Genomic DNA, 13,805 nt, shown 5'->3' on the forward strand with positions numbered 1-13,805 from the left:
TCCAGATTTCACAACTGTAAAACAGCATATCTGATTTCAGCTGCAGATATAAGCACACCACAATTCTTCGACAATTCAGCTGATGATGATTATTAGTATAAACTACTTTTCAGACTTCTAAAGAAAATTAATCAATTATCCTGTCCCAGTAGATTTGTACTACATCCTCCATCTAAAAAGAAGGCATTTCTACTTTTTTTTCTATTTTGCTGAGAGATGAGCAACATACAGTGTAATCCCTGTAATGCTACAACTGGTTTTATAATTACTGCCATGTATTTGCCGTCTCTTGCATTGTTGTTGAGCATTTCAGTAAACGCTGCCTTTAGTTAGCATCTGGGCCAGAAAGGGAAAAATCACCCTGCTTCATCAGTGAGGATTTTCCTACAGACATTACCTATCTATCTCATTCCTTGAGCTGACACGGGTCCCCATCTCTAGAAAGATGGCCCAAAGTGTTGTGAATATGCAGGTGTTTCTCTCGAAGCCCTTGCCAAGCAGTTTGGCAGCTATGAAATAAATGGTCAGTGTGTTGGTTTTTTTTAGAAATGGTATCAGGCAGACGGATGAGCACTTTAACTTCTTTCACTGACATTGCTTCAGCCCTATTTTTTTATATAATTTCACAGAATAAGAGATAAGCACTCTGGCACTCTTTGCTGATTGTTCTGAAGAACAGTTTTCCTCTGTACCATCACAAGTGATACAAGAATCGATGGTCACTCTTTTGATGACCACAGTTCGATCACAGTTCAGAGGTTTCCATGCATTCATGGCTGCACTACAAGAGCAGGAGACATTATTAAGTGAATACAGCTGAAAGACTCCCGAAACTTGCCAGCTTGGTCAAAATCTCCAAAAGCTTTAAATACCATTTATATTGTCAGCACCAACCAATAAAGCAAAATCAAACATAAAGCCTTCATATTCCTTTTCCGAAAGGTCGTTTTCACGTGATCATAAAATCCACCAGCTAGAGCACAAATGATCTTTTTTTTTGAGTGCTTTTCACTACTGTCGGGATGTCATCATGGAGGTGGATTGCAAAATAAAATGTAACTAATTAACTTTGGCAGCGCATTTATTCGATGAAGTATCATCTTGCAAAGCACAGAGTCAGTTACAGACACCTGCTGCCAGACTGAAGAAAGCAAATCACTGTTAATCTGCTTAACTGCAAGGCTCCTCTAGCTCCCAGGCTCCTTCCGACGCAGGCTCGTGGGATCCCAGCGGTGGTATCCCGATGCATAAAGCAGGCAGGCAGCAAATCCTTGCTTCCTTCCTAGATAAAACAGCAAATTGGTGTATTGATTAATAAGAGCTGTTCCTACTTAGAGTGCAGAAGTGTAAACAGGATGGATTAATAGCAATCTGCAAAAGATTAAAAATGAGCACCACATTTAAATCTCTGTTCGGTTAATTGATATTCACAAAGCATGTTCAGTAACGAGCACATCTCAGATTATTTACCTTTGATAAAGTGGCGTCAAGGGGAGAGTCCCGTGCTGGGGCCCCTCCTGGAGGTTTGGCTCCCCGGGCTGAGGGACAGCACAGCCGCAGGCTGTCCATCGCTCATGAATGCATTACATTTCACACTGCACCCAGAAAAACTAGTATTTTCGCTAACTCTGTGAAATAAATAAATTACTCTTGGTGGATGCCAACTTGCAACGAGGGATCTGCCGAACTAGAACCAGGTGCTGAAAAAGGGCGCAGGTGGCCTGTTCTCACAAGTCAGATAAGAAATCTAAAATGCTGCTGCACAAACTGCAGCCAGCAGAGGAACACTATGTCTGACCGGCTGAAGCTCCCTGTGTGCAAGATGGCCTCAGGCTGAAATAAAATTGGCAAAGAAGTACGCAGTTGCACTCCCCCATCTACCCTGAATTTAGCTGCTTCAGTCCCTTTGCTGCGTATCCGAGGTTGCATTGCACATATCTGCATTAAACCTGAGATGGGTATTGAATGTTCTCCCCCAAATCCCGTACCTGTTTGCTCTGGAAGCATGACATGCTTGCCCTGAGAAATGGTAGGTGACCAAACCAATGCACCCTCTTTGTACAGTACAAAACGGTTCCAGACCTCAGTCAGACCAAGTTTCCACTAACTCATGAGTTTTGGGAGCCAATTCTGTAACCGCAAAGAAGGACCTCCATTTTCAGAAACTAGAGGGGACCCCACCTTTGGGGAGTACCTCTGCGTCCTGTCCACTGGACTCCACTTCCTTTAAACAAAAAGTATTGCCTGCTTTACCGCAAAAGTGGCCGAAAAATGCAGTGCTTTCTGACACTTTGCCAGCAAGAACTAGATAGAAGAAAAATTTGGAACAGCTTCAGCACTTGAAGGACAGTTCCAGGTCAAATGTCCTCATGGCAGTTTGAACAGCCCATGGTGTTTTCCTGGTTGAATGAACAATGTCATGGACTAGAAGGACCACACCTCTTGCGTTTACCCATATCCTGGAAAGATTACCATCTTTGGTCCAGACAGCCACAAGAGGTTTAGCCTGCAGTCATAGCTGGGTTTGCAACCAAAATTGGAAGATTGCTACCAAGTGAAGTGGGAGAACAGCTATCACAGAATTTCCCAGATGCTACAGTAGCAAACTTAGAAAGGTATTTATCCTTCAACAAATGAGGTTTGTCCTAGACGTGAGACAAATCTAATAATGAAAAGAGAAGTTAATTTTAAAATACTTTGTACCTGGTTATGCTGTAAAAATGCTGACACAATCAAGGTAACTGCTGATCACAGCAGAATCAAACCTTAATGTTAACGAAGTAAAAGCATCCCTCAGGGGAAAACATGTAAACATCTTCATCTGTATTTTATCATTTAACAGTTGAGCAGAAACCACAGTTAACCTGTGCTATTGCTTAAAGACCAGAAGGAATTCAGTTAAATACATATGTAATAATAAAAATAAAATATTCTGGGCTTTTTTTGTTTACTCCTGCATTCCAGAGATGTCCAGATGTGCATGAGGGATAATGAAATGTTAGGAAGAAGTATGAAGATTTGTTCAATGAATTGTGATATGACCTGGAGAATATGACATGGAGAATTAATAAAGACTTTTTCATGAAATCTGGCATCCCTGAACAACCTAACCAGTTCTGTGTCCCCATCTGGAAGAAGTGGGAATCCCATCAGATGGAGTGGTTTGGCATATGTTAGTAAATACTTCTGTGCTCAATACAAAACCAAGAGTTTACAGTCAGTTAATGGAGAACTGGTTAACAGCTTCAACTGATTTGCTCTTGAAAAGAAAATCTGAAATACATGTTAGCTTTTTACAAAAATACTGCTTGATAGAATGACAAAATAAAGATCTGTTTCTGAAGAATGGTTAGGGTGGTAAGAGGAGCTGTAAGAAGCAAAAACTCCGAAAATATGACTTAACTCCATCTCTTCAGAGCACTTGTAGACCTGTATCTCAAATGACCTCAGTGATAATGTGTTCTGTACATAAATGGTTTGGGATCAATCATTTTAAAAGTTTAATATTTGATCAGTCCTCAAAAGGCAAGTTGCGCAGTCAAGCAGCAAGTCCTTCTGAGAATTGCCTATACACACACAAATACCAAAGCTTCATAATTATGGATTTTCCTCACAATAGCTAAACTAGTCTGCACTGAACCGTATCATCAGCCAGAATCCGAAAGCAGATTCTGGACATCTGACCACTATAAGCAAGTGATCAGCCCCAAATTTAACATTGCACAATACATTACTGCTTCTCATCAACCTAAAATCTCAGCACAAAGATACCAGAGGGATTTTTCTGTCATATTAGAGTTATCAAACATAGCAAGGAACTGATGTTTCATAGCGCAGAACACGCCTTTGCCCAATTTAGTCCTTATTTCCATGCCCAGGAGAAATGCTCAAAGCCTAGCAAATCTATGCAAAGTAGCACCAGCAGAAACACCCGTTCTGCTCATCCTGCTTCCCACTGATGCCACAGAACCCACCAGCAGCAGGACACTAACACAGTGACAAGAGGAATCTCACAGCACTGCATTTGTCTCCTCCACTCATGCTAATTCACGCACACAGATGTGACTGTAGCATGGTAACTATAAAGTGAATAATTAAAACGTTGCATGCATTACAAAAAATGCATAATAAAATAACATAAAGAGTGTTTTATCTATGCTAAAACTTAAAAGGTGAGTACAAAAACTGAGATACCCCCCAGTGGAACCAAGCAGCAATTGCTGACTTGTTGGTGACAGGTCTTAATTTGTCACAGAGACTTACTATCAGCACAACGATGTGATCGCTCTCACACTACAAAAGCAATTATTTTTGCAAAAGCGAAGCACTTCACATTCTGGAGCTATATAAATAATTAAGATTCAATGAAATTTGTCAACATATATAAGCACAGCACTCTACAACATTAAAGGCTGTGCTTTATTCACACTGTTTCAACGCTGTATTTAGCAGAACCTTGTCGCTTTGCCCAAAGGATGTTTGAAACCCCACCAGCTTTACCCAGAGCTGGAAGCTCCCATGACAGGGCTGGTAAATTACCTCATGGTATTTATAACATCTTCCACCACCAAAACTCTGAGCTAAAAGCAAGCGTTTGGGCAGCTGGCATGCTGTGAATCAAAGAACGCTTAAACTCAACAGGGAGATTAATCTTTAGACAAATAGCACTAATTCTAACTTTGTATTCCCAGGGCTTCATGTCACCCAAACAATGCTCATGGGTTTTTTTTCCTAAATGGCTTTTATCTGCACTAATAGGTCTTAGAGACATGCCTTTTATCTGCATTAATAGGTCATAGGCATCCATTACACCTTTATAAAAACCCAACCTAAATTTTCCAATGGCTTTTGCGTAGGTTAATAAGTAGACATAAAATATCTGATAAAAATGAAAAAAAATAGACACTTTATCTCTTTTTTCCATTTTATGGACCAATAAAACAAAGGCACAGTTGTTACAGGTCATATTTAGCATGAACAAGTGTTTCCTAAGCACATGAGGCAGCCTGTCACTCTGCCGTTTGCCAGTCCATCCATTTGTCCTTGCCTGGCACTCTTTAAGCCATCTGACCATCTTCAAGTAATTTTTGCCAGAGGATAAAAAAAATCTCAGAAAATCTTCCGAGTAGTCCAAAGATCAGCAGTTAAGCATTTGGGGATCATAACAGCATCTGATAAACCAAATGTCTGGGCATTCAAAAATGATTAATCGTGTCCTGCTTGCAAGAAAACCAAATTTTATTGAGAAAACACAAACTTGGGAAAACCTGAAAACAGCAGATGAGATGGACATCCTTCAGAGTGCATTGACAAAAGTCCTGACCTAGTCTGCCTCTGTTCAGAGTAGCTGGACTCTGTTCTAGTAGCTGGAAAGGCATTCCCCTTTCTGGTGGGACCACCCTGAGGGAGATCAGACTCAGCAGATGTCAGGTGAAGGGGAGGTAAATCTGTTGCCTTTGATAGATGTTTGGGTTTGAGGATTCCACCATTTACTCTGTCTGGGAAGAGAAGGGTCCGTTCAGGCCGATTCAGGCACTAAACGGCGGTGCCTGGGACATCTGCTACCTGTGCTGATCAACAGCCATCCTTGCTAGCTGCAGACACTCATGGCTACTCCTTACAGCCACCACTGCAGTGCCGTACAGCTCCTTCATCAAGAGACTGAGGGCAGATATCCTCACAGAATCTGTATTTCAAAACAGGTAACCTTTTACATGGAGTCTTTTCTTGTCCTTTAATAAACAAGGAAAACTTCCCTCGACCAACAAAACTCTACCATTTTAAACTGCAGACTACAACAAACACCACACCTTCCTTCAGAAAATTTACATCTATTCTTCTTAGCAGGGTCGGTCTTAAACAGCAAAGTCCCAAGCCATTAGCCACCACCAAAGCAAGCCTGACTCACTGCACACGCTTTCACATGTTCTTGGACAGATGTCCACAAATGACTGACTTCCCCTGCATCCCTGCAAGATGCTGCTGCTCCTCTGCCCTATCAGCCTTTCAAAGCTTCATGCCTTAGGCCTCATCACCTACTCAGGTTCAGCTCCCAGACACTGAGAAGCAACTCTGTAACATCCAGTAAAGGACAGAGCCTTTGGGGAAAAGCAAAGATTTATCCTGGTGTCATGCCATAAGTTCACAGCCCGTTAGACCAATACCTCCTAAAGCTGAAGCAAAGAAGCACAGCACGGGCTGCCTTCACCACCGAGCTCCACCCGCACAGGCAGAAGATGAGGTTAGCCCTCTGCTGCCATTGCCACTGACCTGACAAGTCCTGCTCCAAGTGTGACGCTCGCTTTGACTCCCTGCTTGCTCCCGCACACCACTTCCAGCAGATCCCAGTCCCCCTGCAACCAGAGCAGAGTGCTTGCTCTCTCTGCAGCTCCCTGGTGTCACAGGGTGGGATGCATCTGACCAGCCTGATCCAGGTGCCAAGCTGCAAGAGAGGGCCAGCCCCAGCCCCCTTCCATAACAAGGGTTTTCCAAAATACACCGAGCCCACTCCGACACATGTGGTGTCTCCATTACCTTCTTCTGCCCGCTTTTCCCACCAATCCATAGCATGGCTGCTGGATGGAAGACGGAGAAAAGTCCGTGCTTCACTTTCACAGGCAAAAGCCCTGTCCAGTCTGCTAAGAGATGCTGAGACGTCAGAAAGAGCAGTGCATGATCAAAACAGGACAACAGGTCTCTCCCTCTTTCTTCCTCCCTCATACCTGCAGGACTGGGGCAGCTTGAACTACCCTCTTCTAGCCTAGGCCTTGGCAGCTCAATCTTGTTAATTCTAGTTGGAGGAGCCCTGATTCACAGAGTTTACGGCATATTGTAGTACTTTAAACAGTGACTGTGATGTGGTTTGGATGTGAGGGAGACTGATTACCGCTACAGGATTTTATACATCAAACCAGTCTTTGTTCAAGACTGCCCCAGGTGTAATGCAGTTCTTCTCAAAGTATTTATTTATTGCTGGAAGGCTCTTTTCTAGAAAGGAAAGGAAAATTCGGTGATCAGCTGCTGAATACATTGGTGAGTCTGGAGCTTGTCCACACCAAATTCCTTGTGGTTCATCACCAACTGAGACAACACGCTTGTTAGACAGTTTTAGTACGGAATCCATTCAACACACAATTTTTACTTTCCGTAGTAACTGAGTAGATCTATTCTGTTTTATTCCATTGGATATGACACATCTTTCTTGCAATTTAAGACAAAAACATGTTAATCTGAATTCCTATAGGCAGAAAAATCTACGCTACAGTGCTCTTTTTTCAGGCTTACCTTAGCACATTGTGGTTCAGCTAGTAGAGTCTCATCCCACCCGTATGCAAGAAGCAATTCTTTGACTATATCCACATACAAATACATCTGGCTTAGACCATAACTATAAATCTGGAGTCTGAGGGGATTAGCAAATTGATTTCACTGCAGCCGAAAATTAAGCAAACAATTGAAAAGCTTGATAACCCAACTCAAAACACGTAGTTTTACAGGTGAAAAGAATGTGAATCCTGCTAATGAAATCTCCAGAAGGGAAAGTGGGGGGATTTTGAGAGAATCTCACCTAAGATATTTCATGTCCACATGCAAATGATAGCCAGTACTGTGCTAGTCTCTTCTATCCCTTTGTAATATTGCTTTGAAACTAGAGGAAAAAAATGACAGCAAAAATTTTGGGAGAAAGAAAAATGCCAATAGTTACGTTATTCAGCAACCTTTGTGAAATAAAAGATTTCTATACTCCTTTAACAGGCTTACAGGTGCCGGATTTGAATGTAAGTGCAAGAAAGTACTTGAGATTTTTTTAAACCTCAAACTCATCTTTATATGTGGGAATGCATTTGATCAAAAAAAATGAATTTTATCACTAAGAGATCTTCTGCTGAAATTTATCAGCAATTCCAATATTAAAGGGCCATGCAAATTGAATTCTCTTTCATCTTTCCATCACTGCTTCCTTTTTCAGAGGACCTGACCATCCTGTCTTTTTGAATGTTAGAAATTGTATAAAAAGAGGATTTTTTTTATTGGAGTTGAATAGCTTTTAGATTTTTACCATTTATTTTTCGTCAATCCACCAACTGCCTTTGTTTGGATAGGCCAATATTGACTTTGTCTCTCTAACCAGGGAATGAAAATTGAACAGACTTCCTTCAATTATCCAGTATCTATCCACCCCTTATTAGAAGAGATGAACATCTTGCAGGGACAGAGAGAAATGATCAAGGGACAATCCATTTTGCAGGGGTAAGCATTTTGAAAAGTCATGGACGATACTAATTAGGTTATGAGAGCAGCTTACATTCTTCTATCAATTACATAGGTTGCTTTTTTTTTTTAAGAATCTAAAACATCCAGGCCTTGGAGGAAATATTTTCAACTTTCAGATGAAGATGGCTCTTTTTTTCTTCTCTTAGTTCTTTGTAAGAGAAGACAATGATACAACTTTATCTATAAAAGAACAATAAATGTCTGAGGCCTTGGATAAGGACATTATCCACACACAAATAACAGACCATATTTGGCTTTAAAGTTCTGATTGTTCTCTAAATACTTATAAGCTAACGAGGCAGATTAGGTTCCCTGTCTGTGGACCAATTTTTTTCTTTTTTTTCTTTATTTTTCATTTAGGTTCAGCAGAAAAACTTGAATAAATCAGAAGATGCAAAAGGGTCACTTGCAGGTCTGGGATACGTGTTCCCCTGCCTAACCTGCACAAGCCATTCGTTTCCCTCTGGTTTGCCCATACGTAAAATAGGGGCGTTTCTTGCCCTTGGTAATTCTGGTATTGCAGCATAGATCAAGAGGGCAACTCAGATTTCTAAGGCACTTTGGGTCTGCCAGGCAGCAAGGGCAAGGAAAGTGTTGAAAAGTGTTTCTGTATAGTTTCATAAATTGGCTGCCCTGGCATCTTAACATTTCCTTGTGTCCTCTATACTCTTGAATAACATCCTTATCATAAAAGTACAGAATGCTCATTCCGAAAAGCAAATACTTCTTAAAAGCTCCCAGTGGGTAAAAAGAAGTTAGGAGCAAATCTTATTCCTCTAAAATAAGTGAATTTTATCAAATATTATAGTTAGATGGCCAGACAGCAGCAATGTCTTAAGATGCCAAAAAGCAGTACTGTACATTTTAAAGATAAAACTTACTACTACTTTTAAATTCTAGAGTACTCTGGGAATAGTGGTTTTAAGCATGCATATACTGTAGCACTTTCAGTCATACAAGCACTAATAAATAATGCTTATGCCCTTGCATATTACTGTCTTTTCACAAATACATTAGATTTCTCATTATCTACTATAGGTGCTGTACAGAGGCTATTTTTATCATTGCTGCAATAACACAGAAGCCGTATTTGGCAAGACAGATACTTAGGACAGACTGACTCCCTTCTAAAGAAAACTGGAGAGGATGAAATATTGCAAGCTCATAAAAGCATATTTCGGAAACATTTAAACATATTCTCAGCAATTAATCTAATTACTGAGCTCAACATCATAAAAGGACATAGAATATGAGAGTTTGGAACACAAATTCAGCAGCACCTCCTACAAGTTTTAGTTAAATGGTGTTCAACTACACCAATTATCTCTGCAGGCAGCTGAAGTCTAGTATTGATTGCTGTTTCAATGATACACAAAGCCATAAAGACTGACCTTTGTAACTTGACATTATTGGTACGGTTGTGTGCTTATTATATTTTATATATAGCACAGCAAGTGATATTACTTGTAAGTAATACTTTTTAGCAAGAAGCAAACAGGTTGCAGAAAGTCCTAATATGTCCTAATGCTTGGAGCAAAGATGCCAAATGTACATTACATGAATTCTGAATTCCAGGCAAATCTAAGCTTATTAAGAACATAAATGCATTTAAATTTATTAACTAGAAATAATTTTTGGAAAATATTTTAAATTATTACTTGCATTTCTTTCAAGACATTTGAATGTTATAATCATTAAAAAATTAAATTTAGAAATGACGTAAAGCACTACACATAATACAAAAAAAAACCCCCTGTGTTTAAAGACTTGATTTCTCCCATGCTGAGGAAATGCAATATTTGTATATGTTTGCTTTGATGACGAGAAAGCTTCCCTCCCTCTGATCATGAAACAATGCCAGAGCCTCAGGCCTGATGTGAGGACAATGCAACCCCCTCTGTAGCACACAAGGTTCATAAGCACTCAGGTCCCCCAGGATGGCAGATGCCACACTACAAGCACTTGAAAGAGAGAAATCTTTAATTTGGGCAGAGGCTGGTCCAGTTAGCCTCCTGCAATGCCGTATTCACATTTACGCAACTCCAACGCTTGAGGAGCTGTTGGGATTAATCCGCTAAGAAATGGCACAGCATCACTTCAGTGCGTGGAGCTGCATTTGGGCATTGCTGCGTCTCCCCGCCAGCAGCCTGAGACCAGCTGCTCCCACCAACTCCCTCCTTTCCGAGCTGCTGCAGCCACATGCCCCACGTTGCCTCAGAAGAAGATACAGTTTTGGACCCCAGAACACAAGCCCAAAAGACAGATCAGGCTATTAATTAATTCCAGGACAGACTGTGCATGCAGCTGGGATTACCCCTGGCTATGAGCTTGAGTGAGTGGTGGAGCAGACACTGTTATGGTCAGTCTATACCCAACAATGCTTCTAGGTGGCCTGTGGCAGAAGATATGTCCTGGACTGGTCCCCTGCTGCAGGTGACCGGAGACAACACTTTGATTCTCGCCTGGAAAATGAGTCAGGCACTTCTGACTGACCCAGGTCTCCTTGTGCCACTGAAATCCAACATTCTTTATACCTTGGTCTATTAAGCGTTAATAGGAAGGTTCTTCCGCTTCATCAGCTGTGAAACAGTTTTGCCTGAAGCTGCCAGTGCACTTGTGCCAGCCAAAAAAAGAAAGACATGGGCTTCCTGCAGGGGCACCGTCCTTATCATCTAACCTGACAAGCCAGCTGCGGCCAGAGCAGACCAGCCTTAGGGAAGGGACACAGGATGATTGTAAAGACCATTTTTATTCTTCACACAGAGCTGGAGCTAAATTGGAATTGGATTAGTCGTATGCTTGTCTGACTGACAACCCCGATTCCTTTGGCTGTTCTCTGATATTTCCAATTCAGCTCTATCCATTCACGGAATAAAACGTTATATAAACATACAGACTTTTCCTGCAGCATTTCTGTAGCTTCCCCAGTTACAGAGTGCAATAGCCTTGAAGTCATGGCCAGGCACGCAAGAACACAGTGCCCCTGGATCCTAAGGAGAGTTCCACCAAGCCTTTGAGATGGCGGCTTTCTGCACAACTCAGCAGTGACACAGGCTTAGTTTACGGCTAGGAAGAGAAAACGTGTGTACGGCTCTCCTTTGCCCTGCAGGAAAAGAAAAGGCTGAGCGTACTTTTTTCCTAGGCCTATGGAACAGGCTTTCTGCAGAACTGGGGTTCCAGGGAAAGGAGAGGACCTTCAGCTGGGCCATGAAGATTCCTTACAGCTGAGCTTTGTGTCTCGCCAGTCCCCTAAAGAAGTGAGTGGGTAGATTATTTTTGCTTTGTATTCTTCAATACTAAATATGAACGCGTATTTTTCCACTAACTGCACAAGACCCACATTCTGAGCATTCCTGCAATAACATTCAGTCATAGTCTGACAACATTTTCAAATGACAATCTTATTGTTTTAATTATTGTTGTATAAAGAGCTCAAACTCAGTTTCAACTTAAAAGTTGTGCCTGCAAGAGGCGGCCTTTGCAGCTGCAGGAATAACTCAAGATAGAAGCAGAATATGGCTGTGGAGATGCCCTTCCACTGTGTCAGACAGCAGACAAGAAAAGACAGTCGTCATTGTCCCTCTCACAGCCCAAGGCCATGCAGAGACCAGAATCATTGACCATCCTGTAGACTGGGAAACCCAGTTCACCTGTCCTGGAGTGACTAGCTCACAAATTGTGTTATACACTAGTTTGAATTCCTTATACAGTGAGTGCTTCCCAATTGCTAGACTATAAGCAAAAAAAATAAATTCCTAGATAGAACATAAGGTTTGGAAGAGAGCCAGTAGCTACAAAAAGCAGGGGTGACAGCTAAATAGCCAACTGGGGATGAAAAGACCAAGAACAGTGATTTTAAAAAAAAACCAAACAAACAAACCCAAGACTCATTTTCTTTAGCAGCAACCTCAACAAGGAAATAGAGGCATCTTTCTGAAGCAAGGTAACAGCATAGCAGGGTCCTCTCAAGATTCCCGTCTTGTAGCTGTGGTGAGGGGCCTGCTTTCAGTTCAGGAAAGGACTGGGTCTCTAACACGTGTTAAAGCTCATGCACTGATCTGCATGTTGGATTTCTGTGTAAGTAAAGCTAATGTGACCTGCCCCGACACGATCTGCTACTGGGGACACCTTCAGACTTTGACCCTGTTGCTTAAGTAGCAATTACAGACACATTTTGCTACTAGGCACAAAGGAGTTTTCTGATACTGGAGTACTGTGCCCAGTTCAAGAAAGACAAGGAACTTCTGGAGACAATCCAGGGGAGGGCTACGAAGATGATCAGGGGACTGGAGCATCTCTCTTATGAGGAAAGGCTGAGAGACCTGGGTCTGTTCAGCCTGGAGAAGACAGAGAAGGGATCTTATCAACGCTTATAAAAAAAGATGGGTGTCAAGAGGATGGGGCCAGACGCTCTTTAGTGGTGCCCAGTGACAGGACAAGGGACAACTGACACAAACTGGAACACAGGAAATTCCATCTGAACATGAGGAAAAACTTCTTTACTTTGAGGGTGGCAGAGCACTGGGTCAGGCTGCCCAGAGAGGTTGTGGAGTCTCCTTCTCTGGAGACATTCAAAACACACCTGAATGCATTCTTGTCCAGCCTGCTCTGGATGAACCTGCTTTGGCGGGGGGGGTTGGACTAGATCATCTCTGAAGGTCCCTTCCAACCCCTACCATTCTGTGATTCTGTGATACATTTCATTGTTTATACTGTAACACATTACAGCACTGTACTTGATTCCTATGGACCTCTCCAGTGAGATGCCTCCATTCGAGATACTCCTGGACCAGATCATTTTTCTATCAAGAGCACAGAGATTAATTATTTCCTGATGTCCTCTCTGTGTCTTTTTTATTCCATTAAACAAACAGACAGTGTTTGGTATATGAGTAAGAAATGTAGTGTAACAGAAAATATGCTAGAAAGGAAATGATTACTAATCACCGCTTTTTGTCCAAGACAGCTAAAATGACCCATTTCCTCAGCTCATCAGCTGAGCAAACTACTGACTTCAAGATGTGAGAAACCATCCTTGCTCCTTGGTTCCAAACACAATTTTGTTTCTGTAATGAATTCGAGGAGCAAATATGACCTGGGCTGAAAGAGAAGCACACAAGAACATTCATCCCATAAACAAAAGATGTGAATGGGAAGCAGACAGACAAAACATAGCCTAACAGTTTATTAGATAAGCTTAGTGATTTCAATATACGGGACTCAAGAGAGCATTGCTTAGGTCAACATTTGCCTAGGACATTCCAGTACATGTTAGGAGGTAAAATGTAAACCGCTCTTAAGTAAAAACAACCTTGTACTATTGCTTTGGGCAGCAGGAAGATAAAAAGTTAATCAGAGCTCTCAAGCAACTGATCAGATGGAAATTAATTACAGATGTAAGGCGCCTCATTCATAATCTACTGGAGTTAAAAAGTATCAACTACCTTATGAATACGTAACAAACCTCCAAATGGATATGCTTCTCTTATACTTCATTGAACTACTAGGGTGTCTCAGTATTTCCAGGACTG

Source organism: Larus michahellis, chromosome 2 (genome assembly GCF_964199755.1).
Source record: "Larus michahellis chromosome 2, bLarMic1.1, whole genome shotgun sequence".
In the NCBI taxonomy this organism is placed as follows: Eukaryota; Metazoa; Chordata; class Aves; order Charadriiformes; family Laridae; genus Larus; species Larus michahellis.